Source organism: Mobula hypostoma, chromosome 11, assembly GCF_963921235.1.
Source record: "Mobula hypostoma chromosome 11, sMobHyp1.1, whole genome shotgun sequence".
NCBI classification, from domain to species: Eukaryota; Metazoa; Chordata; class Chondrichthyes; order Myliobatiformes; family Myliobatidae; genus Mobula; species Mobula hypostoma.
The window spans coordinates 111420720-111447419 of NC_086107.1; the positions used below are offsets into that span (position 1 = coordinate 111420720).

A 26700-nucleotide genomic window follows, 5' to 3' on the forward strand; every position below is an offset into this window, starting at 1 on the left:
TGGTCATTGTAAATTGTCCCTTGGTTAGGCTGGGATTAAAGCTGGTTACTGGGTGGTGTGGCTTGACGGACCGAAACGGCCTATTCTGCGCGGTATCTCAATAGCTAAATAAATAAAGTAGGGCAGGGTAAAGGGTGAAGTGGTGATCTTAATCAAAGACGTGAAGTAGTCTGGAGTTTGTCTGCGAAACACAGGTTTCTGGTGCAATTCTCCATTGACGTCATAGCGAGCATCCTCACATCAGCCGTCACTGTCTGGTTCGGTGCAGCAACCTCTCACCGTACACAAAACTTACAGTGAACTGTCAGGTCTGCAGGAAGGGTCATTGGCTGCAGCCTACCATCACTGCAGGACTCCTGTGTGTCTAGGACACAGAAGCAGGCAGGAGAAATCATTGTGGACCCTACTCACCCAGCCAACTGCCTTTTCCAAAGGCTTCCCCCTTTCTGGAAAGTGCTCAGGCGCAATCAAAACAAAAACTTCACACCACCTTCGAAGTTTCTCCCCCCCCCCGCCGCCCACAGGCAGTTAATCTGATCAACCATTCTAGTTAGCCCTCCACGCCCCCCTCTATTACCCCATCGCTGCACTGCTCTGTGAACACTTTAAAGCACCTTTCACAAAACTGTTTATACTTCAAATACAAGCTGGTATTTATATATTCATGCATGCTTTATTCCATATCCACAATTTAACCTCTAATTTTATTTTGTATATAATTCTTTATAATTGTCTAAAGTGGTTTTTGTTGCATCTCGCACCCTGACCAGCTCACCACAGCAAATTCCTAATACATGTAAACACATACGGCGAATAAAGTTGATCTTTAATTTGCATACTCATTTAGCCAAATGATATACAGTACAGTCAGTAGCCACTTTATTAGTTACTGCCTGTGCCTAATAGAGTAATCAGTGAGCATATGTTTGTGGTCTTCTGCTGCAGTAGCCCATCCACTTCAAGATTCAGCGTGATGTGCATTCAGAGACGCTCTTCTGCACACCACTGTTGTGACACGTGGTTATTTGAGTTACTGTAGCCTTCCTGTCAGCTTTAACCAGTCTGACCATTTTCCTCTGACTTCTCTCATTGACAAGCTGTTTCCGCCCACAAAGCTGTTGCTCAATGGACTTTTTGTTTTTCACACTATTCTCTGCAAACTCTAGAAAATTGTGCATTCCAGGAGATCAGCAGCTTCTGAGATACTCAAACCACCCCACTGGTCAGCAATAATTATTCCACAGTCGAAGTCACTTAGATCACATTTCTTCCCCATTCTGATGTTTGGTCTGAATAACAACTGAACTTCTTGACCATGTTGGCATGCTTTCATGCATTGAGTTGCTGCCACGTGATTGGCAGATTAGATATTTGCATTAGCAAGCAAATAAAGAGGCCACTGAGTGCATGTGAAGGATGAGATTTGCAACGATTTGGGTTCTTTCAGAAGAAACACTTCACAGGTTGACAAATCAGAAGTCAGCTGTGCTTACGAATGTATCTCAGTTACCAAAAATTCTAACAGCTCTTGTCAGATCTATTTCTGCTTTCATTCAATAATTCTTTCCTAACAAAAGTACAACACTGAGTCAAAGATGCAAGCGCCAAGCTGCAAAGATTTGCAGAGGATGACGAGGTCTGAGTCATTCCACAGATATGTAACATTAAAGGACATCAATGGATTTTTTTTTTCGTTTTGCTTCCAGATAGGTTAAACATTGCAGGAGGTAAGTGAACTTCCTGATGTTCTTCTGTGGCAGTGACCTTGAACCAACAAGGGACAAACCCTGTCAGAAAGAGCAACGAGTAATGCACCAGGTTTGGTTAAATTCTCCTGACGCATGATTACTTAGAGTCGTGGAGCACTGAAAACACAGAAACAGGCCCTTCAGTCCATCTAGTGCCAAACTATTATTCTGCCTAGTCCCATCGACCTGCACTTGGACCATAGCTCTCCATACCCCTCCCATCCATATACCTACCCAAATTACTCTTAAATATTGAAATCAAAACTCTCAGCCACTACCTCTGCTGTCGGCTTATTCCACACTCTCACCACGCCTCTGAGTGAAAAAATTCCCCCTCAAGTTCTCCTGAAATATTTCACCTTTCATCCTTAACCACTAGTTCTAGTCGCATCCAACCTAAATGGATGAAGTTTGCTTGTGCTTACCCCACCTGTAATTTTATATACCTTTTTCAAATCTTCCCTCAATCTCCTACAATCCGGGGAAATACAGTCCTACTCCATAGAAACCATAGAAACTACAGCACAGAAACAGGCCTTTTGGCCCTTCTTGGCTGTGCCGAACAATTTTCTGCCTAGTCCCACTAACCTGCACACAGACCATATCCCTCCATACACCTCCCATCCATGTATCTGTCCAATTTATTCTTAAATGTTAAAAAAGAACCCGCATTTACCACCTCGTCTGGCAGCTCATTCCATACTCCCACCACTCTCTGTGTGAAGAAGCCCCCCCAATGTTCCCTTTAAACTTTTCCCCCCTCACCCGTAACCCATGTCCTCTGGTTTTTTTCTCCCCTTGCCTCAGTGGAAAAAGCCTGCTTGCATTCATTCTATCTATACCCATCATAATTTTATATACCTCTATCAAATCTCCCCTCATTCTTCTACGCTCCAGGGAATAAAGTCCTAACCTATTCAACCTTTCTCTGTAACTGAGTTTCTCAAGTCCCAGCAACATCCTTGTTAACCTTCTCTGCACTCTTTCAACCTTATTTATATCCTTCCTATAATTTGGTGACCAAAACTGAACACAGTACTCCAGATTCGGCCTCACCAATGCCTTATACAACCTCATCATAACATTCCAGCTCTTATACTCAATACTTTGATTAATAAACTCCTTTAACTCGGATACTCAAATCCCAGCAACATTGATTTAAAATCATTTATTTAAGAGCGATCATAACAGGCCCACACCTCTGTGGAAGTCCTGGGCACCAGGGATCCTGCACCGCTAACTACTCCTGTAGCCTTCCACTGGAGACAAACACAGACTTTCCCTTTCTCAGCATGGAAAACTGCCCCTAATGTTGGCGGGATTGAGGGTGTTAAGACCACAAGACATAGGAGCAGAATTAGGTCATTTGGCCCATCGAGTCTGCTCCACCAATCCATCATGACTGATTTATTATCTCTCTCAACCCCATTCTCCTGCCTTCTACCCATAACCTTTGACAGCCTGACTAAACAAGAACCTATCAACCTCTGCTTTAAATATACCCAACGACTTGGCCTCTGTGGCTGTCTGTGGCAATGAGTTTCACACTTTTACCACTCTCTGGCTAAAGAAATTCCTCTTCACCTCCGCTCTAAAGGAATGCCTTTGTATTCTGAGCCTGTACTCTTCGGTCCTAGAATCCCACACTATCGTAAACATCCTCTCCACGTCCACTCTGTCTAGGCCTTGTCCTTAGTACAGTAGAGTGGAGCAACTTGAGGTACCTCGCCCAAGCGCAGATATCCCACCCTGCAAAAACTCATTTCAGGGAGGTAGCACCATCAATTTCCGGGAGAGGTGGGATGTCTGCAATAGAGTAGCTCCTGAGCAGCTAGCCAGCTAGTTTAAATAACGTTAGCTATGCTAATGAACGAATGACTGTTAAACTCACCTCAACATGTCTTTTACAGTCTTAACTTACCACGGGCAATAGAAAAGTCACTGCTGCAAACAGTGCAGCCAGCAACACTGACATTATTTTTGACCCCTATTAGGCAGGGGTACACTTTAGTGTAGTCTGGGATGACGTACATTTTATATTTTCTTATTTTAGAACATTCTGCCATGGCGCGCGCACTCTCGCTTGCTTGCTCTCGCTCTCTCTCGTGGTCGCTCTCAAGCTCTCTTGCTCACTTGCTCTCTCGCCCGTTCACTCTCAAAAAAATTGATTTCCGTGATATTGCATATAATTTGCAGGCATCAGGGAGCCACTATTATGCGGGAGACTCCCGGAACTTCCGGGAGAGGTGGGACGTCTGCAAGCGTGACCTGCAGGCTAGCAGAGGGAAGGAGTGCATTACACCCCCTTTGACAGAATCGGGTCTCCGCACTGTAACCTGGTTCCAAATGATGGGGGGACTTGTTATTTAACCAAATCATTTTCAAAGATTACACATTTTTATTGCTGAAATATAGAAAAGAACATCATAATTTTGACCAAGTGTTGGAGGAACTCAGCAAATCAGGCAGCATCTATGGAGGGGAATATATGGTCGAAGCTTCGGCCCGAGATCCTTCATCAGGACTGGAAAGGAAGGGGGAAGAAGCCAGGATAAGGAGGAGGATAAGGGAAGGAGTACAAACTGGCAGGTGATACCGGCTGAGGGGGGAGAGGTAGTTGGGTAGGGGATGAGGTAAGAATTTGGGAACTGATAGGAGGAAGGGCTGAAAAAGAAGGAATCTAACAGGAGGGAGTACAAAGAAGGTTCACCAGATTGATTCCTGGGATGGCAGGACTTTCATATGAAGAAAGACTGGATGAACTGGGCTTGTACTCGTTGGAGTTTAGAAGATTAAGGGGGGATCTGATTGAAACGTATAAGATCCTAAAGGGATTGGACAGGTTAGATGCAGGAAGATTGTTCCCGATGTTGGGGAAGTCCAGAATGAGGGGCCACAGTTTGAGGATAGAGGGGAAGCCTTTTAGGACCGAGATTAGGAAAAACTTCTTCACACAGAGAGTGGTGAATCTGTGGAATTCTCTGCCACAGGAAACTGTTGAGGCCAGTTCATTGGCTATATTTAAGAGGGAGTTAGATATGGCCCTTGTGGCTACGGGGATCAGGGGGTATGGAGAGAAGGCAGGTACAGGGTTCTGAGTTGTGAGTTGGATGATCAGCCATGATCATACTGAATGGCGGTGCAGGCTCGAAGGGCCGAATGGCCTACTCCTGCACCTATTTTCTATGTTTCTATGTTTCCCTAACAATGACTGCCCTCCCCCTGCCCCTTTCCCACTCTTAGTCTGCAAAAGAGACTCATATAGAGAATTAGGTCACATACTGGATGTCATGAAATTTGTTTTTTTTTGTGACAGCAGTACAGTGCAAGATATAAAATTACTACAGTACTGTGCAAAAGTCTAGCCATACAATATGTGCCTAAGACTTTTACGCAGTACTGTATAATCTTCCAAAGTTCTGTTCAAAGCTCCACAAACACTTCTCGTTGCCTCAGTAAAGCAGCCAGCATAATCAAAGGCCCAACCGGACATTCTCTCTCCTCTCTTCCATCAGAAAGATACAAAGGCCTGAAAGTATGTACCACCAGGTTCAAGGACAGCTCCTACCCCGCTGTTCATCAGGTTCTTCTTCAACAGTTCTCTCATACAATAGGTGGACACTTGACCTCACAATCAACAGTGCTGCTCCAAAGTCTTAGACACATGAAAAAAATTCTGTAAAGTGGAGACGTTTTCAAAAATAATAAAAAGTTTCTAATTATCAAAACAGAGCAGTAAACAGTAAAAAAAAACTGGATCAGATCAATATTTAGTGTGACCACTCTTTGTCTTTAAAACTGCACCAATTCTCTTAGGTACAGTGTCGTGCAGTTTATTAAGAATATTGGCTGGTACGCTGTTGCAAGCATCTTGGAGAACTTGTCACAGTTCCTCTCCAGACTTTAGCTGTCTTGCTTGCTTCTGTCTCTCCAGGTGATCCCAGACAGCCTCAATAACATTGCGATCAGGGCTCAGTAGAGGTGGTAACATCTGAAACCATATAAAAAATCTCGGGTGCCTTAAGACTTTGGCACAGTACTGTGCCTCATTCTGATCTCGCAGATTATTCTTTATCTACACTGCACTTTCTCCGCAGCTGTTACACTTTATTCTGCATTGTTATTGTTTTACCCTCTTCTACCTCAATGCACTGTGTAATGATCTGATCTGTATGCACAGTATGCAAGACAAGCTTTTCACTGTGTCTCAGTAGTAAACCAGTTCCAAAACTAACTCAGAATACGTTCCTTTATATTGGAATAGAAGCATAAAGATGCTGAGAATTTAAGGTAAAAATTAACAGTGCAGAAAGCACCCAGCAGATCCATCAGTATCTACAGACAGAGAAAAACAGAGCCAATGTCATGGTTCAGAAATATCATTTACCTGAAAAATCTTTCTCCATAGATACAGCCTGGTCTGCCAAGAATTTCATCCAATTTCTGCTATCTTTAACACTGTAAACCTGTATGGCAAAGATGTCTTTCCTCAGATTAGGGGACCAAAACTGCACACAATACTCCAGGTGTGGTCTCACCAAGGCCTTGTACAACTGCAGTAGTACCTCCCTGCTCCTGTACTCGAATCCTCTTGTTATGAATGCCAGCATACCATTCGCGTTTTTCCCCGCCTGCAAGGTCAAAGCTCAAGGTCACCCATCATGGCCAGTGTGGAGGCAATCTTTGCCCCAGTATCACTAACCCTAGCTGGAGTGGACCACTTTAAAGGGAAAGGAGCAGAAAATGATCAATAAACCAATTGTTTGGAATCAAGTGACCTTGCGTGGGGTCTCAGAGCTGGGTGTGTCTGCACCTGTGCCACCTCACACCTCTGGCACTTCTTCTCTGCCACCTGTCCCACACCCCTCCCCTGGCGCTCCAGCCTCGCCCCTCTCAACCTCCGTTGCTCCCGTCAGAATTACAAACTCGCTCTTTGCTCCACATTGACAAATACAGTACTATGCAAAAGTCTTAGGCACTCATTCACTCCTTTGTAAAAGCTTTAAGTCGCTTTTTATAATGCTGTTTACATTGTAAATACATCCTGGCATTTTCATTTTATTCCATATCTGTTCTTTAGTCACTAAATTTATTCTTTACGTAATTCTTTATTCTTTATTATTGTTGAATGTTGTTGTTTTCTGCTGCATGTCGTGCCCTGACCCGACACCCCACAACAAATTCCTAATACGTGTAAGTGTACAAATTGAATAAAGTTGATCCTTGATGTGATAAATAAATAATTAATTTTGAATTTGTATTATTTTAATTGCAGAGCTGTAACTCGGGGCTTGAAGTTCTACTAGGCAAATTCTTTGGGTCCTTGCCTTTTGTAGAATATAGAACATTGACCATCAGAGTAAACCAGGCCCTTTGGCCCATGATGTTGTACCGACCTTTTCACCTACTCTAATATCAATCTAACCCTTCCCTCCTACGTAAGCCTCCATTTTTCTGTCATCCATATGCCTATCTAAGAGTTTATTAAATGCTCCTAATACAGGGCTTCCCAAACTTTTTTTGTCATGGACCAATACCATTAAACAAAGGGTCCACGGACCTTAAGTTGGGAACCCCTGTCCAAATATATCAACCTTTGCCATCACTCTCTGTGTAAAGAACTTACCTCTGACATCCCCTCCCCTATACTTTCCTCCAATCACCTTGAAATTATGCCGCCCTGTACTAGAAAAAGTCTCTGGCTATCCACTCTGTCTATACCTCAAGTCATCTTGTACACCTCTATCCTGTCACCTCTCATCGTCCTTCACTCCAAAGAGAAAAGTCCTACCTCACTCAACCTATCCCCATGAGACATGCTCTCTAATCCAGGCAGCATCCTGGTAAATCTCCTCTGCACCCTGTCTATAGCTTCCGTATCCTTCTTATAATAAGGCGACTAGACTGAACACGTTGCACACTGGTTGAATACCCAGTTGACGCAATCTTTCATTGGTTCTATTATGGTTACTGGATTTATTGAGTATGCCCACAAGGAAGTGAATCTCACGGTTGGATATGGTGACATATCCAGAAGGTGGAGCTTAGGAGGGTCAAAGGCACCTAACAGCGACTCTTTTGCTTGCTTCTTCAGAAACAGCTCTATTTCCATCTTTTCCCTTTCAGGGTTCGTTTGAAGACCCTGACTTGGAGTTACACACTGACTAGCAGGTGTCTGAGCAGAAGACTGGTGTGTCATGGGAGATGGAAGATCTAAGGCTGTGTGCCCAGAGACCTGAGGTCTTTGGGCACAGAGCTCGGGAAAAGCGACGCAACGGACTTTTAACATCGTAATCTAGTAAGATGTTTGTTATGTCTCCTCGCTCGCTGTGAAGACGGAGACACCTCTTTCTCCCTTATTAGGGAGAGACAGAACCTGTGGTATGCTGAATGCCAGGTGAACAATGTCGTCTTTGGGGTAACTGCAAGTCTGTGTCTTTGCTGTTGCGTTGCTCACGTATGAATGCTCAGTGGTGGGTACCGATGCTTTTTTTTTGCTGGTGGGTGGGGGCATCGTTGTTTGCTGCTGCTTACGCGCGGGAGGGAGGGGAGCTGGGGGGGAGGGACTTTGAGGTTCCAACATTTGACTGTCATTCATTCTTTGGGGGCACTGCTCTGTTTTTGTGGATGTTTGTGAAGAAAAAGCACTTCAGGATGTATATTATATACATTTCTCTGACATTAAATGTACCTTTGAAACATATATGTACTTTAATAATTAAGCTGCTTTGAACTTTGAACTTACAATTGGTACTCTGCCTGCATGGGCAGGTAAGAGTTAAATGGAATTCCATCCAGGGAAGTACAAGATAACACTCTTGGAGAATACCTGCAGTGGCTCTTTGTTGGGTGCTCCTATAAAGTGGCCAGTGAGTGCATGTTTGTGATCTTCTGCTGCTGTAGCCTATCCACTTCAAGGTTTGACGTGTTGTGCATTCAGAGACGTCCTTCTGCACACCACTGCTGTAACGCGTGGTTACTTGAGTTACTGTCGCCTTCCTGTCAGCTTGAACCAGTCTGGCCATTCTCCTCTGATCTTTTCTCATTAACAAGGTGCACTTGCCCACAGAACTTCCGCTCACTGGATGTTTTTTTGTATCTCACATCATCCTCTGCAAACTCTAGAGACTGTTGTGTGTGAAAATCCCAGGAGACCACCAACTTCTGAGATACTCAAACCATGCAATCATTCCAATGTCAAAATCACTTAGATCACATTTCTTCCCCAATCTGATGTTTGGTTATATTGTCATAGAAGAGCACAGCACAGAAACAGGCCCTTTGGCCCATCTAGTCTGTGCCAAACCATTTAAACAGGTTAGTCCCATTGATCTGCACCAGGGGCATACCCCTCCCATCCATGTAGCTATCCAAACCTCTCTTAAATGTTAAAACTGAAATCGCATCCCCAGCTCATTCCACACTCTCAACACCGCCTGAATGAAGTTTTCCCTTAACCATTTCACCTTTCACCCTTAACCCATGACCTCTAGTTGTAGTCTAATCTGAACAACAATTGAACCTTGTGACCATGTCTGCATGCTTTTATGCATTGAGTTGTTGTCATATGATTGGCTAATGAGATATTTGCATTAACAAGCAGGAGTACAGGTGTACCTAATAAAGTAGCCACCGTGTGTACAATTGGGCTAAATAGGAATATATACAGGCATCCGTTAGTCTCATGAGACCATGGATTTGTGCCTTAGAAGGTTTCCAGGCCTGGGCAAGGCTGTATGGAAGACCAGCAGTTGCCCATGCTGCAAGTCTCCCCTCTCCACGCCACCAATGTTATCCAAGGGAAGGGCATTAGGACCCATACAGCCTGGCACCGGTGTCGTCGCAGAGCAATGTGTGATTAAGTGCCTTGCTCAAGGACACACATGCTGCCTCAGCCAAGGCTCGAACTAGCGACCTTCAAATCACTAGACGAATGCCTTAACCACTTGGCCACATGCCAAATAGGAATAGGAATGCAATGGGAAATATGAAGTGACGTGGAAGAACAAAAGGACCTGTAATGTATGACCACAATTTGCAGAACAGACTCAACGGGCCAAATGGCCTATTCTGCTTCTATGACTTATGGTCTAATTTTGAAACAAGGGTTAAAAAGGTAAATAGGCTGTTTTCCTTCATAGTATACTTCATTATACCAAACTGTGCACAACACAAGTTAGACCTCAGCTTCAGAACTGCATGTAGTTCTGGATGTCATAACTATCGTGTGATTACACTGGAGAGGGTCAAATAGAGAGCAACAAGGATGAAGAGAGGACGAGAAAGTTTGTAGCTCTGAGGAACAACTAGATAAATTAACACTGTTTTGTTTGAAGTAGAGGCAAGTAAGGAGGGATTTAACTGAGATGTATAAAAGTATGAAGGTACAAGATGGAGAAGATAAACAGGATGAACAATGGGTCCCACGGTAGAGTAGTGGTTAGCACAACACTATTACAGCTCAGGGCAATCCAGAGTTTGGAGTTCAATTCTGGAGTCGTTCTGTAAGGAGACTCTGTACATCCTCCCCGTGGAATAGATGGGTTTCTCCAGGTGCTCTGGTTTCCTCCCACAGTCCAAAATGTACCAGGTAGGTTCATTAGTCACTGTGAATTCTCCTGTGATCGGGTTATGGTTAAATTGGGGTCATGGGTTTGCTGTGCCGGAGTGCCGCATTGTGAAAAAGATTATAGTAGCACTATAACGTGGCTTTTGTTTGCCAAACTAATAGCACATAACGGAAAATGCTACTTCCCTTTCTCAATTATTCTTGCAATTCCTGAGCTAAACTAGATTCTTAGGTAGATTATGATGGCCACACATCAATTGAAAACTGGTTAACTCCAAGTAGATCCCTGTTGGCCATTGGCGAACCACACACAAAATGCTGGAGGAATCTTGAGCAATTTCTGACCTGAAAGATTCGGGCTTCTTCCCGCCGTCTTTTTCAGCCCTGATGAAGGGTCTCATCCCAGAACTTCAACTATTTATTTATCTCCATAGATGCTGCTTGACTTGCTGAATTTCTCCAGCATTTTTATGTGGTACTCTGAATTTCCAGCATCTGCAGAATCTCCTGTGTTTACGGTCATCAGTGAGAACTTAGAAGGGATCCCTATCTCAATTGAATGCAGCAGACCCAATTAAATGCAGAACCATCAAAGATGAAAGAGTAAACTCAAGAGATCCTGCAGATGCTGGAAATCCAGAGCAACACACACAAAACTGCTGGAGGAACACAGCAGGTCAGGCAGCATCTATGGAGAGGAATAAACAGTCAACATTTGAGGTTGAGACCCTTCATCAGGACTGAAGCCAGAAGTGGGGTGGAGGGGGAGGGAAAGGAGTATCAATGTTGAGTGAGGGGAAGGTTGGGTGGGTGAGGAAGAGGGGTGTGAAATAAGATGCTATAAGGTGATAAGCTGAAGAAAAAGCTCCCCGGGAGCGGGGAGAAGATGGCGGTGCGCGCGGCCAGTTCGGTGATGATCTCTGTTATCTGTCAAGTAGGGCACCGTGCACAATTCTGATTTGATGGAGACAGACATGAGAGTATGGAGGAACATCTGGAAAACTTCTGAAATGCCCGCTTTGCTGCCGCTGCTACTGTGTGGTAACCAGAATCTCCGGAGCTGAAGGCCTCGAAATCCTCGGCTTTGCGTGTTTCAGCGGCCGGGGCGAGGTCGAAGGCGCTCGGCAGAGGATGGCGCTCGGGAGGCTGTATCAGAGAGGCTGGTCGGAAGCTCGGAGTTTTTGGACGGATGGACTCAGTGTTGGCTGTGGTCGGCTGCTTCCAAGGTATCGGCAAGTTGACGGTGCCTGGAGGTTTATGGCAGGGAGTTTCTCCCTTTTGCCGCCTGCTATCGGGGACTCGGGAGTCGATCGACTCGGGACTTTGAGACCTTTTTTTTACTGTGCCCATGGTCTGCTTTTTATCAAATTATGGTATTGCTTTGCACTGCTGTAACTATATGTTATAATTATGTGGTTTTGTCAGTGTTAGTCTTTGGTCTGTCTTGTTTTCCATGATATCACTCTGGAGAAACATTGTATCATTTCTTAGTGCATATATGCATTTCTAAATGACAATAAAAGAGGACTGAGTGTTCTCATAATCTAAAAAAAAGGAGTCTGGTCGGACAGTGGACTATGGAATAAGGCAGGGGTTCCCAACACTTTAATAGTATTGGTCCATGTCATACAAAAGGGCTGGGAACCCCTGGGATAAAGGGAATGAGGAGGGGAACCAGAGAGAGGTGATGGGCAGGTGAGAGTGGAACTGGAATGGGGAATAGAAAAAGAGAGAGGGAGGGAGGGGTGAAAGAGTATTATCAGCAGTATAATGCCACGGTATCCCTGAGCAACAGGCTTGAATTCTCCATACTGACCTATTATAGAATGTATCTAGGTCATTCCATCAACGTTTCAAATGACACCGAATCTTGACAAGTGCTGCCTTGGCCTTTCTCTTTGTCAGCTCACAAAGTCCATTCAGTTAGGATTCACGCCTCCAGCAAAACTTTTAAGCAATAAATCGCATACGGTAATGGGGGAGAAAGAAGAAATATGAAACAAAATCTCCTCAGTACCGAAGAGAATGCAAATCCTACTACAGTACAACATTCCCCAACACCATTTTCGGGACACTGTCAGAAATTACCCTACAGCTGCAAATCTCTGTACTTCCTGGCAGTTCACAATTATTGCTTGCTCCCTGTTTCACACTTGGACCTTGCATTATTTTGAAATTTTGAGATAAAGATTACACGTACATCAAATCAAACGGTGAGGTGCATTGCTTCCGATAAGCTGGCAGTGTGCTCAGACACAGAGGCCACTCCAGGTCCAACCAAGGATGCAGTTATTCACTTTGTATCTTTTTTAAGATCACAAGACTCTGCTGGTTATCAAGAATATCGAGTACTGCAGGCTTCCCCTTCAGCCAGTTGCTCAATAGTGACGGGGCTGGACTTACTAGGTACTGTAGTTGTGGTGTCACCTGGACTGGTTACGTACCGTCGCCGTGCCGAGGTGCCGCGTGATCCAAAAGAAAGTGCAAGTGACTGTCTTGGGACATTTTTCTTGCGATCGCAAGATCCTGTTGAACGTTGGTGATGTGGATTACTGCAAATCTGGTTCGCTGGTTTGTTGGTGAGACAGATGGCGGGGAGCTGTGTTGCCTTGGTTGTGGCGAGGACTAGGCCCTCAGACTACGGGGTTGCCTATTGCAGCCACCCAGGAGAGAAGACACTGAGGCAGTATGGGAGAGAGAAGAGGCATCTGTGGGTTTGCTGGAGTACGTGCTGGGATGGGGGCTTCTCTCCAGTGTTCCAGAACATCCCATGCACCATCATTCCACAGGCCATGCCATTCAGGGCCTTGGACTATATTTTTTAGTGACTTTACATTTCCTGCTATCATAACTATATGTGCTATGTGCTGTGTGCTGTTGGTAATGTGTTTTGCACCTTGGCTCTAGAGGCACACTGTTTCATTTGGCTATATTCATGTACAGCTGAAAGATAGTTGAACTTGAACTTGAGTTTGCATCAAATTAAATCAGTGAGGAATGTGCTGGGGGCAGCCCAGAAGTGTTCCGCACACTTCACGGGCCTACCTAGTATGCCCACAGCTCACTAATCCTAACCTGTATACTTCTCGAATGTGGGAGGATTCCAGGGCAGCCAAAGGAATTCTACGCAGTAACTGAGAAAATATACAAACTCCTTACGGGCAGCAGTGGGAAATGAACCCTAGCCGGAGAAGGATGGCGCCGTAAACTGATGTGCTAACCGCCACACTATCGTAACCCTGTATTCATGATGTAGGTATGAATGACAAGGCCGGCATTTAATACATATCCCTAATTGCCCTGAAAGTGGGACGGTATGGCCAAAATGGTGTGGGGGCTACGATCGGACAGCTGGAAATATAAGAGACTGCAGATGCTGGAATCTGGATGCAGGACTGCAATGCAAAATATCGACAGCTCCTTTCCTCCCAGAGATGCTGCTCACCGAGTGACCAATACTGGGTGTGCTTGACAGAAAAGAAATATGACTTCACTATCTTCTCACCAACTATTCCCCCCAACTCCAATTCAAGAACTAACAGAATAGGCCAGGTGGATGCCCAGAATGGAACATACAGTCAAGTCATCAGCACCAATTCTGAGCAACGTTCCCTCTAATTTTCTTTTACAGCTGTGCAGACCAACCATGGCTCTGAGTGGAAATTTTTTTTACACTGCCTGAAAACTGCGCGGCACTTTAATGAAACACCATATAAAAGAAAATCACAGCTGTGTGGCAACAACGGCTATGTACGTGGGAGCATTGTGGTTACAGCGCGGCCGTACACCCGCACGGCTCGGAGGGAACGGTGATCCTGAGCTATCAGTGGGGGTTTGCCTTTACGTATCAGCTATGACTAGGATTGAGTTCAGAGACCCAGTCTAGACACGCGACTACGTAACTCGGGCCAACACTGGCACTTCCAACCCAGCAGCGGAATTCATACAGCCACCTGCTTCACAAATCCAGTGGCCCAGGTTCGACCTCAACCCCTGGTAGTGGCTGGAGGGAGTTTTCACCTTCTCTCTGTGTCACTGCACGTTTCCTCTGGGCTCAATGGGTTCTTTCCACATCCCAAAAAATGCAGAATGATAGAGTGAATGTCTGCTGTAAATTCCCCTTGGTGTACATGAGTGGTATAAGACCTTAAGATATAGGAGCAGAATTAGGCCATTTGGCCCATTGAGTCTGTTCTGTTGATTTATTATTCCTCCTAATCCCATTCTCCTGCCCTCTCCCTGTAACCTTTGATGCTCTGACTAATCAAGAACCTATGAACCTCAGCTTCAAATATTCGCAATGACTTGCCCTCCACAGCCATCCGTGGCAATGAATTCCACAGATTCACCACCATCCAGCTAAAGAAATCACCCCTCAGCTCTGTTCTAAAAGGGAGGTCATTCTATTCTAAGGCAGTCCCTCTGGTCCTGGACTCCCCACTATAGGAAACATCCTCTCCACGTCCATGTGCATGTATAATCATGGAGGGGCGGGTGTCATTGTTTAGCACAAAATGGGTCAGGTAGGATTAATGTTAAAATTGGTCCTTATTGTTCAGTACAATTTTGGTGGGCTGTAGCACCTGTTTCTATACTGAATCCTTCTGGCTTGCGAGATCATGGATCTGCGCCTGGAAAGTCTTCACACTCCAGGGCGCAAGGCCTGGGCAAGGTTGTATGGAAGACCAGCAGTTGCCCATGCTGCAAGTCTTACCTCTCCACACCACTGATGTTGTCCAAGGGAAGGGCATTAGGACCCATACAGCTTGGCACCGGTGTCGTCACAGAGCAATGTGTGATTAAGTGCCTTGCTCAAGGACACAACACGTTGCCTTGGCTGGGGCTCAAACTCACGACCTTCAGATCGCTAGTCGAATGCTTTAACTACTTGGCCACGTGCCCACATGAATCTCTCTGTAGCTCACTATGATATGATCTTTTTGGGAGGACACATTAAACCTACGCATTGCTAAAAATGCTAAAGTTTAAAGAAAAATCCATAAGCAATTGGAGTATTGTAACATAAACCTGAATCTCAACTGATTCAAATCCCATTCAAGGTCTTTTGCATTTGGGAGCAATGTTCCACTGAACATTATTTGCTGCTGGAAGTTCACCCAGGAAACCAAGCTTACATGCACAAATTCCCCATTCTACACCAAAGCAGCTATGAGGCTAGTGCGGGAGTACTGCTCCCTAGACTGGCATTTGAGGGGAGCAATGGGACTGTATGGTGAGATCAACCACAGTGAGCTGAAGTCTATGTCTGATGCTCTTTAGGAGAAAGATGCCCAGCAACTGCTTAGACAGCAGGGAGGCTGCCTGTCTTGGACAATATTGCTCCCTTTACCAACACTACTTACAGATGTTCTCCTTCACGAGTGCCAAGTTAACTAATGTAGAAGAGAGGGGGTGGCACCTTGTGTAACAGTTAGCGCAATTCTTTTACAGTGCAAGTGATCACCGATCAGGGTGACTGACTCTCGCCGCTGCCTGTAAGGAGTTTGTACGTTCTCTCCGTGACCGTGTAGGTTTCCTCCGGGTGCTCTGGTTTCCTCCCACAGTCCAAAGACCACGGTGGTTAGTAAGGTGTGGGCCTGCTACGTTGGTGCTGGAAGTGTGGCGTCACTGGCAGGCTACTCCCAGCTCAATTCTCCAAATGTGTTGCTCATTGATGCAAAATGACGCATTTCACTGGCTGTTTCAGCATACGTGTGACAAATTAAACTAATCTTTAATCTTCTTTCTCTCTTTCATTAAGATGCATTAATCATTTGAAGTAACAAGATGGTTAGATAAATAAAAAGCAAGCTTTACCCCATAAGAACAGAAGATTCAAATGGCAGAATTAGGCAATTTGGCCCATCGAGTCTGCTCCATCATTTCATCATGGCTGATCCATTTTCCCTCTCAGCCCCAATCTCCTGCCTTCTCCCGTGACCTTTCATGCCCTGACCAATCTAGAACCTATCACCCTCTGCCTTAACTATACTCAATGACTTGGCCTCCACAGATCTCATGGCAGTGAATTCCACAGATTTGCCACTCTCTGGTTAAAGAAATTCCTCTTTTTCCATTCTAAAAGGACATCCCTCAAATCTGATGCAGTGTCCTCTGGTCTTAGACTCCCCCACCTTTGGAAACATCCTCTCCACATCCACCCTATCGAGGCCTTTCAACCTTCAATAGACCCCACCCGACCCCCACATTCTTCCGAAATCCAGTGAGCACAGTCCTGGAGCTTTCATTGGTGGATGGGTCAGTAAGTGGGGGAAAGGTTGGTGGCAACGGAATTGGAAGACAGATAAGAAACGCCTCCTTTTATCCACGTGGAAGCACAAGAGGCTGCAAATGCTGGAACCCAGAGCAATACACAATACACAGGATGATTTCAGCAGATCCAGCAGCGTCTATGGAGGGTAATGGACAGTTGATGTTGTTGGTGAATAATCCATCTTCTGTGAGATCAGGATAGTGAAGAGAGGTTTTGGAGATGGACCAAGTGAATTTGAGAGAGGGGTGAAAGTTCCCAGCCAAGTTGCTGAGATGGAGACGGACTGCTTTTAAAATAATGTCCATTCACCCTTAGGCTGAAGTTGGCTGTCCACTTCCCTTCATAGATGCCACTTGACCTGCTCAGTTCCTCGAGCCCATTGTACAAATACATCTCTTAATCCTGAGAATGCTCCTCAAAAGGATGACGCATGCAAGTTTAACAATAGGTTTTCAAAAGTGGACTGGCTGAATAGTTGAAAAGGAACTATTTGCAGTGTTACAGAAAACAAGCTGGGAAATAGTATTATACAACTGACTGAAGTCATTCTGAAAGACTTCCTGTGCTCTGCGTCTTTTAGACCATATGACATAGAAACAGAATTAGGCCATTCGGTCCATCAAGCCTGGTAGCCATTTGATCATGATTGATTTGTTATCCGTGTCAACCCCATTCTCTCGCCTTCTCCCCATAACCGTTGAACCCCTTAGTATCAAGAACCAATCAACCTCTGCTTTAAATATAACCATTGACTTGGCCTCTACAGCCGCGGGTGGCAATGAATTCCACAGGCATAAATCACGCCTCAGCAATGCCTTATATAATTTCAACAAAACATGCCATCTCCTGCATTTAATATGTTGATTTATGAAGGCTAATGTGCCAAAAGCTTTCTTTATGACCCTATCCAACTGTAACGCCACTTCCAATGAATTGTCGACCTCTATTCCCAGATCCCTCTGTTCTACCACAGTACTCATTGCCCTTCTGCTCACCGTGTAAGACCTACCCTGCTGGTCTTCACAAAGTGCAATACCTCACACATCTGCATTAAATTCCATCTGCCATTATTCCAGAGGGTCCAGATTCCGCTGCAAGCTTTGGTAGTCTTTCTCACTGCACTACACCCCCAATCTTGGTGTCATCCGCAAACTTGCTGAACCAGATAAGCACACCATCATCCAGATTGTAGATACAGATGACAAACAACATTGGGCCCAACACCAACCCCTGTGGCACACCACTAGTCACAGGCCTCTGGTCAGAGAGGCAACCATCTACTCCCACTCTCTGGCTTCTCCCACAAAACCAATGCCTAATCCAATTTACAACTTCATCTTAAACGCCGAGCTAATGACCTTTCTTGAGCTTCCTCCCACGTGGGACCTTGCCTTAAAGTCCATGTAGACAGCATCCACTGCCCTGCCTTCATCAACTTTAAGAACATTGCCTTCAAGAACATTAGTCCCATCAAGATCAAACTTCTGATTCCTGACTTTGTGTGTAGCAACATCTTTCTCCACAACTATTCCAACAAAACAGCTTTTTTGTTTTACACACAGAGTGGTGGATGCATCTGGCAGGGGTGATGGTAGAGGCAGACACATGATATTTAAGAGACTCTTAGACAGGGATGAAAGTAAAATGGAGGGCTGTGTGGGAGGGAAGGGTTAGATTGATCTTTGAGTCAGTTAAAAGGTCAGCACAACATTGTGGGCTGAAGGGCCTGTGTTGTAGTATTTGATGTTCTAAACAAGGAAGGGAAAAAAAAGAAATTGTATTTATAAAGCTCCTTTCATAGTCTCTGGAGATCCCCAAGCATTTTACGGCCAATTAAGGTGCTGTTTAAGAGTAGTCACTGTGGGAGAAATGTAATAGACAGCTTGTGTATTAGAACAAACAGGAACAGGAAAATGTCCAGATAATCGTTTCACGATAATTGAGCAAGATATCATGATGAGGACAGCAGGGATCGCTCCCTACTCCTCTAAAATAAACAGCAGGATGATTTATTTTAATTCCAGAAGGCAAACTAAATTAAAGTAAATTTATTATCAAAGCAGGTACTGGATATGTCACCATATAGTACACCGCGATTCATTTTCTTGCAGGCATTCATAGTGGATACAAAGAAACGCAATAGAATCAATTAAAAATTACACACAAAGATTGACAAACAACCACTGCACAAAAGAAAACAAACTGTGCTAATATTAAATAAACAAACGAATAAATAATATTGAGAATGTGAGTTGTAAAGTCCTTGAAAGTGAGTCCAGAGGTTGTGGAGTCAGTTTAGTGTTGAGGTGAGCGAAGTTATCCATGCTAGTGCAGGAGCCTGATGGTTGAGGGGTAGTAATTATTCCTGAACCTGGTGGTGTGGAACCGAAGTCTCCTGTACCTCTTGTCTGATGGTTGGATAACGTTTCAACCAAAAGTAGCAGTCCAAGATTGTAGGATTCCCTCAGTCCTGAAGCGGAATAGGAATCGTGAGCTGCCTAAGTGCTACACCTGCCCATACATCTCCTCCCTCACCTCCATTCAGGGTCCCAATCAGTCCTCCCAGGTGAGGCAACACTTGGCCTGTTAGTCTGCTGTGGTTGTCTATTGTGTCCGGCGCACCCGATGCTACCTCCTCTATTTTGGTGAGCCCCGTCATTAAATAGGGGGACTCCTTCGTTCCATCTGCCACAAGCGGAACTTCCCGGTGGCCAAGCACTTTAATTCTGATTCCCATTCCAGTTCCAACATGTCGGTCCATGGCCTCCTCTTGTGCCGAGATGAGGCCACACTCAGGGTGGTGGGGCAGTACCTTATATTCCACCCGAGTAATCTTATGGCATGAATATAAATTTCAGCCAAAAAAAGTCCCCTTTCCCCACTCTAACCTTGTATCTCTTTTCACCAGCCCATCTCTTCCCACTGGGTCCCCTCCTCCTTCCTTTTCTCCTATGGTTCATTGCCCTCTCCATTCAGCTTCCTCCTTCCCCAGCCCTTGACCTTTCCCACCCAGCTGCCTTGACCTATCACCTTCTAGTCTGTCCTCCTTCCCTCCCCCCACCTTTTTACTCTGGCTTTCTCCCCCTTCCTTTCTAGTTCTGAAGAAGGTTCATAGCCCGAAACATCAACTTTTTATTCCTCTCCACAGATGCTGCCTGGCCTGCTGAGTTCCTCCAGTGTTTTATGTGTGTTGCATTGGAATTGATTGTCCTGTTTCAACCCCAGAGTTCAGTTAGGATTGTATCTTTAGATCCAGAAACAAATGCTAATCCATTTGAGAGAGAAAAGGTTATGGACTGGGATGGTAAGTCATGGTTATAGCTTACAGATGTTTCCAGGTGCGGCATTGAAATGATTTAACGACAACAGAGATTTCTGAGGAGAAGAATCACTTTTTTTTCATTTTTTTTCCTCAGTGAACTTCCAATAGAAATCAACATTCTTAGTGATGTACAGTGTGGCACTTTAAAACATTTAAAATAATTTGAAGGATCTGTTGATTTGTGCAATTCGACAACTTGACAATTTACTGGAAGTTTTTATGGCTCCTTGGCAATGCAGTGTAAGAATAGTCATGTAGTCATAGAAGAGCACAACACAGAAACAGGCCCTTTGGCCCGTCCAGTCTGTGCCAAACCATTTAAGCAGGTTAGTCCCATTGACCTGCACCAGGGGCATAGCCCTCCATACCCCTTCCATCCATCTAGTATCAAACTTCTCTTAAATGTTAAAACTGAAATCGCATCCACTACTTGCACTGGCAACTCATTCCACAGTCTCAACACCACCTGAATGAACTTTTCCCTTAACCATTTCACCTTCCACCCTTAACCCATGACCTCTAGTTGTAGTCTACTCCAACCTCAGTGGAAAAAGCCCGCTTGCATTTACCCTATCTATAGCCCTCATAATTTTGTATTACTCTATATCAAATCTCCCCTCAATCTTTGACATTCTAGAGAATAAAGTCCCAACCTGTTCAACCTTTCCCAGTAACTCAGGTCCTCAAGTCCTGGCAACATCCTTGTAGATTTTTTCTCTGTATTCTTTCAATCTTATTTACATCCTTCCTGTAGGCCGGTGGCCAAAGCTGGATGCAATACTTGAAATTAGGCCTCCGCATATCTTCTATATATAGGAGGGATTCATGTTTGGGGATTGGCCTTTTAGCTGGTTCAGCACAACGCTGTGGGCTGAATAGCCTGTTCCTGTGCTATACTTTCCTATGTTCTGCTTCTTATACAATCTCAACACAACATCCCAATTCCTGTACTCAACACATTGATTTATGAAGGCAATGTGCCAAAAGCTTTCTTTACGACCCTGTCTACTTGTAACGCCGCTTTCAATGAATTTGTCTGGGTCTGCTACATGAGCCTTCTATTTATATAATTAACTGAAATGTGCCTATGATGACCCTTGGCCCACGCAGTCATCACTATTTTCGCCTTTCAAACATCACTTGACTTAGTCCACCATCCAACTTTACTCCCACCTCAACACATCAGCTGCTCAAAGCCTCAACCGTGCCTTTGTTAATTCCAGCCTTATCCGTTCCAATGCATAATCGACAGCTTCCTCATCCTACACTGTGTAAGGTTACAGTCATTAGCCATTCTTTAACTCTCACCATCTACCGACCACCCAGTAACGCTCTGCTCAGCAAGCAGTACTGGTTCCAGTTAAACAAATCACTGATTTCAACTTTCCTTTCAGATCACTCAGTGGTCTTCAGAGAGATTCAAGATTCAAGATTGTTTAATGTTGTTTCCTGAACACAAGTGTAAGCAGAATGAAATAATTGTTACTCCAGATTCGATGCAGCACAAAAAAAACCACAAAAGATAAAGAACACAACAATAAATATAACCCAATAATAATAAATATACTGTAACTACCCAAATAGCTTACATTCATAGATTCATAGAATGTCCATAAAGTGATGCTAGGCTGAACATAAGGTGGCTGACAGGAAATAGTAAAGTAGAGGTGGGTTAGTGAGTGGAGGTGTTGATCAGCCTTACTACTTGGGGAAAGGAACTGTTTGAGTCTGGTGGTCCTGGCGTGGATGCTAAGTAGATTCCTCCCTGATGGGAGTGGGACAAACAGTCCATGAGCAGGGTGGGTGGGATCCTTCATGATGTCACTGGCCCTTTTCTAGCAACTTTCTCTACATACGTCCTGGATGGTGGGTCGGCTGTTGCCAGTGATGTGTTGGGCAGCTTTGACTCCCTGCTGTCGAGCCTTCCTGTCCACTGCAGGGCAGTTTCTGTACCATGCCATGAAGCAGCTTGTCATTGGTCACAAATAATCTAGGCTTGGACTCAAATTAGAATGTTTAGTTAGTTGGATCTGTGCTTAATGTGGCCTGTTTCTGAAGACCAAGTCAAGAAACATGGTTTAAACCTGAACGTCTTGCAGAAGGAAACTGATGAGGTACACATTACTACAAATTCAGGGAGGTCTGGTTTCCTACGCAAATTGTTAAAAAAAATACATATTTTCTCTTTTTATATATAAAAAAATTCTATTTTGAAACCTGGACACTACACACTAGAGGTTGGAGATTCTCAACAAGTCAGGCAGCACCTGCGGAGGAGAATAAACTATCGATCTTCCGAGACCTTTCATGGTATGATTACATAGTGGCTGGCATAACATCTTACAGCGCTGGTGACTGGAGTACAATTCCTACCGCTATCTGTAAGGAGGATATACGTTCTCCCCGTGACTATGTGCCTTTCCTCCGGGTGCCCCAGTTTCCTCCCGCATTCCACAGACCTACAAGTTGGTAAGGGTTAGTAGGCTGTGGGCATGCTATGTTGGTGCCACTTGCAGACAGGACTTTAAGTTTTCACTTTGTCAGACTGTGTTGGCTTCCGGCGCAAACGACGCACTTCATTCTGTTTCGATGTTTCAATGTATATATGGCAAACAAAGCTAATCTTAACATCTTATCTTATCAGGGTTGTCAGCTGAACAGCCGTCAAAGAAATATCGACTGTTTATTTCTCCCCATGGATTGTGTCTGACCAGCTGAGTTTCTCCAGCATGTCCTGTGTTGCTCAAGATTTCCAGCATCTGCAGAATCCCCTGTGTTTTTAATTTTCAATCCCCAATACTACTGGACGAAAGCCAGCATTGCTCAAGTAAAAGCAAAAAATGCTGGAAATACTTGGGTCAGGTAGCATCGGTGAAGTGGGAAAGTTACTGTTTCAAGCTAATGACTTTTACTCAAAATTTATGGCAGAGCCAGATAGGTTCTTCATTAGCCAGGGCGTCAAAGGGTAATGGGGAAGGCAGGGGAGTGGGAATGACTGGAAGAATTGGATCAGCCCATGATTGAATGGCAGAGCAGACTCGATGGGCCGAATGGCCTACTTCTGCTCCTATATCTTATGGTCTTATATTCCTCAAGGCTGCCGAGGGCTTTAGTTGATGATGTTGATATCTTTAAAGTGATTGTTCAAGCATCCTTTGAGGCGCGGTTAACTTGAGAAAATTCACATCATGTTTATTGCTAAGTTGAAAACTTAAAGTTCAAAGTGAATCTATTATCAAGGTACATACTGCATACGTGCTCCCTTTCACCTTCTTGCAGTTATACTCAAAAAAATCCAATAACCACTATAGAATCAATGAAAGGGAGCACCCACAGGATGGACAACCATCAAACTGGGCAAATACAAAAGAAATATAATAACAACAATCATGTAGGGTCTTTTAAGAGACTCTTGGATGGGTACATGGAGCTTAGAAAAACAGAGGGCTATGGGTAACCCTAGGTAATTTCTAAGGTAAGGACGTGTTCGGCACAGTTTTGTGGGCTGAAGGGCCTGTATTGTGCTGTAGGTTTTCTATGTTTCTATGTGCCATGTTGTATGATGTGGATGACCAAGGTCTATGATCATGACTGTTCTTGGCAAATTCTACAGAAGTGGCTTCCCATTGCCTTCATCTGGGCAGTGCCTTTACAAGATGGGTGACCCTAGCCATTATCAACTCTCTTCAGACTTTATCTGCCTGGTGTCAGTGGTCGCATAACTAGGACTTGTGATAGGCACCAGCTCTCGACTCATACGACCATCCACCACTTGCTCCCATGGCTTCAAGTGACCCTGACTGGGGGGAGTGAAGCAGGTGCTACACTTTGCCCAAGGGTGACCTCCAGGTTAACAGAGGGCAGGAGCACATTACACCTACTTTGGTAGAGATGAATCCCAAACTAATAAATAAATAAGCAATAAATATTGAGAACATGAGATGAAGAGTCCTTGAGAGCAGTTCACTGATGGAGACAGTGAAGTTATCCCCTCTGGTTCAACACTCTGATGGTTGAGGGGTGATAACTATTCCTGAACCTGGTGGCGTGGGTCCTGAGGCTCCTGTACCTCCTTCCTGATGGCAGCAGCCAAGGGTTCCTGATGATAGATGCGAGATGCATCATCGCATTCTTTGTTAATAACATACATGCAAGTTAAAAATTACTAACAGCTGGCAAATGAATTACTTGTTAGTGTTGTTTTTCAAGAGGGAGAGAGAGAGGGGCGGGAGATGACATTCTTGTGAATATATTTGATAGGATACAAGATTTTGCCTTTTGATAGAAGGTTTACAGTTAGATTATCTATTTCTTTATCTATAGCAATCTCCACGTGGGCCTGTGTTTTGTTGCTCGTACTATTATCATGACAGAGTTCAAAGTAAATTTATTATCAGAGTACATATATGTCATCAGATACTACCCAGAGGTTCAACTTCGTGCAGGCATTCACAGTAGAACAAAAAAAGAATAACTAGAATCAATGGAAACCAAAGCACAAGTGAAGACTGGCAAATAACTAATGTGCAAGAGAAGACAGATTACACAAATACACAAAAATAATGAAATAAATAAATAGTACTGAGAACACGAGTCGTAGAGTCCTTGAAAGTGAGTCTATAGGTTGAATTGAATTGACTTTATTTCTTACTTCCTTCACATACATGAGTGAAAATCTTTACGTTACCTGTGGAATCAGTTCAGTGTTGAGGTGAGTGGTTGAGGGGTAATAACTGCTTAGGATGGTGGTGAATGTTGGTAGTTCGGGCTGAGGCATTTGATGTTGTGATGTTCAACGAGGTTTGGCAATTAGCTTGCAGATGTTTCATCGCCAGTCAAGGTGACATCTGAATGGACAGTTGTTGGTGTCTCTCTCTGGGAGTGCTCGCATCTATATAGTTGCCCCGGTCCAGATTGGTTACCCCTGCGGTTGACCTTAGAATTCTATTGATTTGCATTTCTTTGGCTCTTGGGGGTTTGTAGCTGCGTCTATTTCTATATGTTTGGTTACGGAGTTATCAGAAGAGAACCACGCTTCTACAAATACTCGTGCCCGCTTCGTGATTGACTGTGCCTAAACCTCTGCGGTCCCAGTTAAAATTCTCGTGTCCTAAAATGGTGTAGTAACTGTTCCTGAACCTGGGGTTCTTGAAGGTAGTAGTTAAAAGAGCATGGCCTCAGTGGCCAAGACCCTTGATGATAGATTCTGCTTTTTTGTGACAGCACTCCCCACCTTCTAGATATGCTCAATGGTGAGGAGGACTTTCCTGTGATGGACTGGGCTCTATCTGCCACTCTTTGAAGACTTTTCCCTTCATGGACATTGGTGTTTCCACACCAGGCCATGATACAACCAGTCAGAATACTCTCCACCGGGCATCTAAAGTTCTAATGCTTCCCACAGTCAAATCCCGGTTTTTTCCCCCTACCACCCCTATATCCATACCAGCCACTCCCCTCCACAGCCCCTTTCATTTCCCCCCATACACTGCCATTTTACACTTACACTCCACACCTCGCACCCACACCGACAGTCACTGTCCTACTGTGTTTTCATCTGCCCTGCTGGTACCAAAAGAATTCCTCTTGCTAACAACCACTTTGTCGCTTTATCATGTCCTGTCAGAGTGACCTTGTGTTCAGATACTCCTGCAGACATGGTCAAGAGGTCCAGTTCTCATTCAGATCAAGCATCAGAACGGGGAAGAAACGTGATCTAAGTGACCTTGATCTTGGAATGATTGTCAGTACCAGATGGGGTGGCTGAGTTATCTCAGAAACTGCTGATCTCCTGGGATTTTCACGCACAACAGTTTACAGAGAATGGTGTGAAAAATGAAAAAAAAAACATCCAGTGAGCAGCAGTTCTGTGAGCCAAAACGCCTTCCTAATGAAAGAGGTCAGAGAACGGCCAGATTGGTTCAAGCTGACAGGAAGACAACAGCAACTCAAATTAACCACGCATACAACGGTGGAGTGCAGAAGAGTATCTCTGAAAGTACCGCACATTGAACCTCGAAGTGGATGGGCTTCAGCAGCAGAAGACCATGAACGTATATTCACAGGCCACTTTATTAGATACATAACAAAGTGGCCTCTGAGTGTATGAACCATATATCCGATATAATACAAACCTGAGCAGATTACTATAACTTCATTCTGCCATGGACAGTCCCAGAGGCCATGGGGCTGGCAACCCCATCCCGTAAAAACCCAGAGCTACAGAAACGCCCACGGGAGCTCCGAAGAGCTCATCGCAGGGAGAGGAAGGATCTTCGAAGATGGGCTACACCTGGGGACAACTTGAACGACTGGCCCAGGACAGAGGATTCTGGTGAACTGCTGTTGACGGCCTTCGCCCCAGCAAGATTGGGAAGTAAGATTGCTATATCTTTAAGCCATGCATTGATGGAAAGGTATGTCACATCCGGGGTTTGTCCAGTTAGCGGACCATTTCCCTCCACGCCTCTCTGACGTAGTGGGGAACCGCGGTACGAGGCAAGTTACAGCAGTGGTTTGCCATTGCTTTCTGCCGGGTGAGTTTCCAAAGGGATCACCAGCTCTTAACCCAGCACGGACGGAGAGCGTGCAGGGGAGCTGGCTGGATTCGAACCCGGGACCTTTCTCCCCGAAGTCCGACGCTGATGCCACTACGCCACCAGCCAGGTCCATGCACTAATAGGCACCTTTAACCTTAAAAATATCTGAGTGCTCAAATAAACAAAAAACTCTTTTAGTCTGTCGAGTAGGTTCTTACGTGGTTTGACATTTAATTATTTATTTATTG

General features: G+C 44.6%; 1 protein-coding gene across 2 annotated transcripts in view; it reads right to left on the minus strand.

The window, feature by feature from the left end:
• Positions 1–26700, minus strand: part of LOC134354110 (suppressor of cytokine signaling 1-like) — an 86417-nt gene that overhangs the window by 44756 nt on the left and 14961 nt on the right. The window contains exon 1 of one of the 2 annotated variants that reach the window (XM_063062889.1): positions 6136–6281. The exons of the other annotated variant lie outside the window; for it this stretch is intronic. The gene's annotated coding sequence lies outside the window, so the exon portion shown is untranslated. Of the gene's footprint in view, positions 1–6135; positions 6282–26700 lie in introns of those variants that run through there. 2 annotated transcript variants of the gene reach the window in all.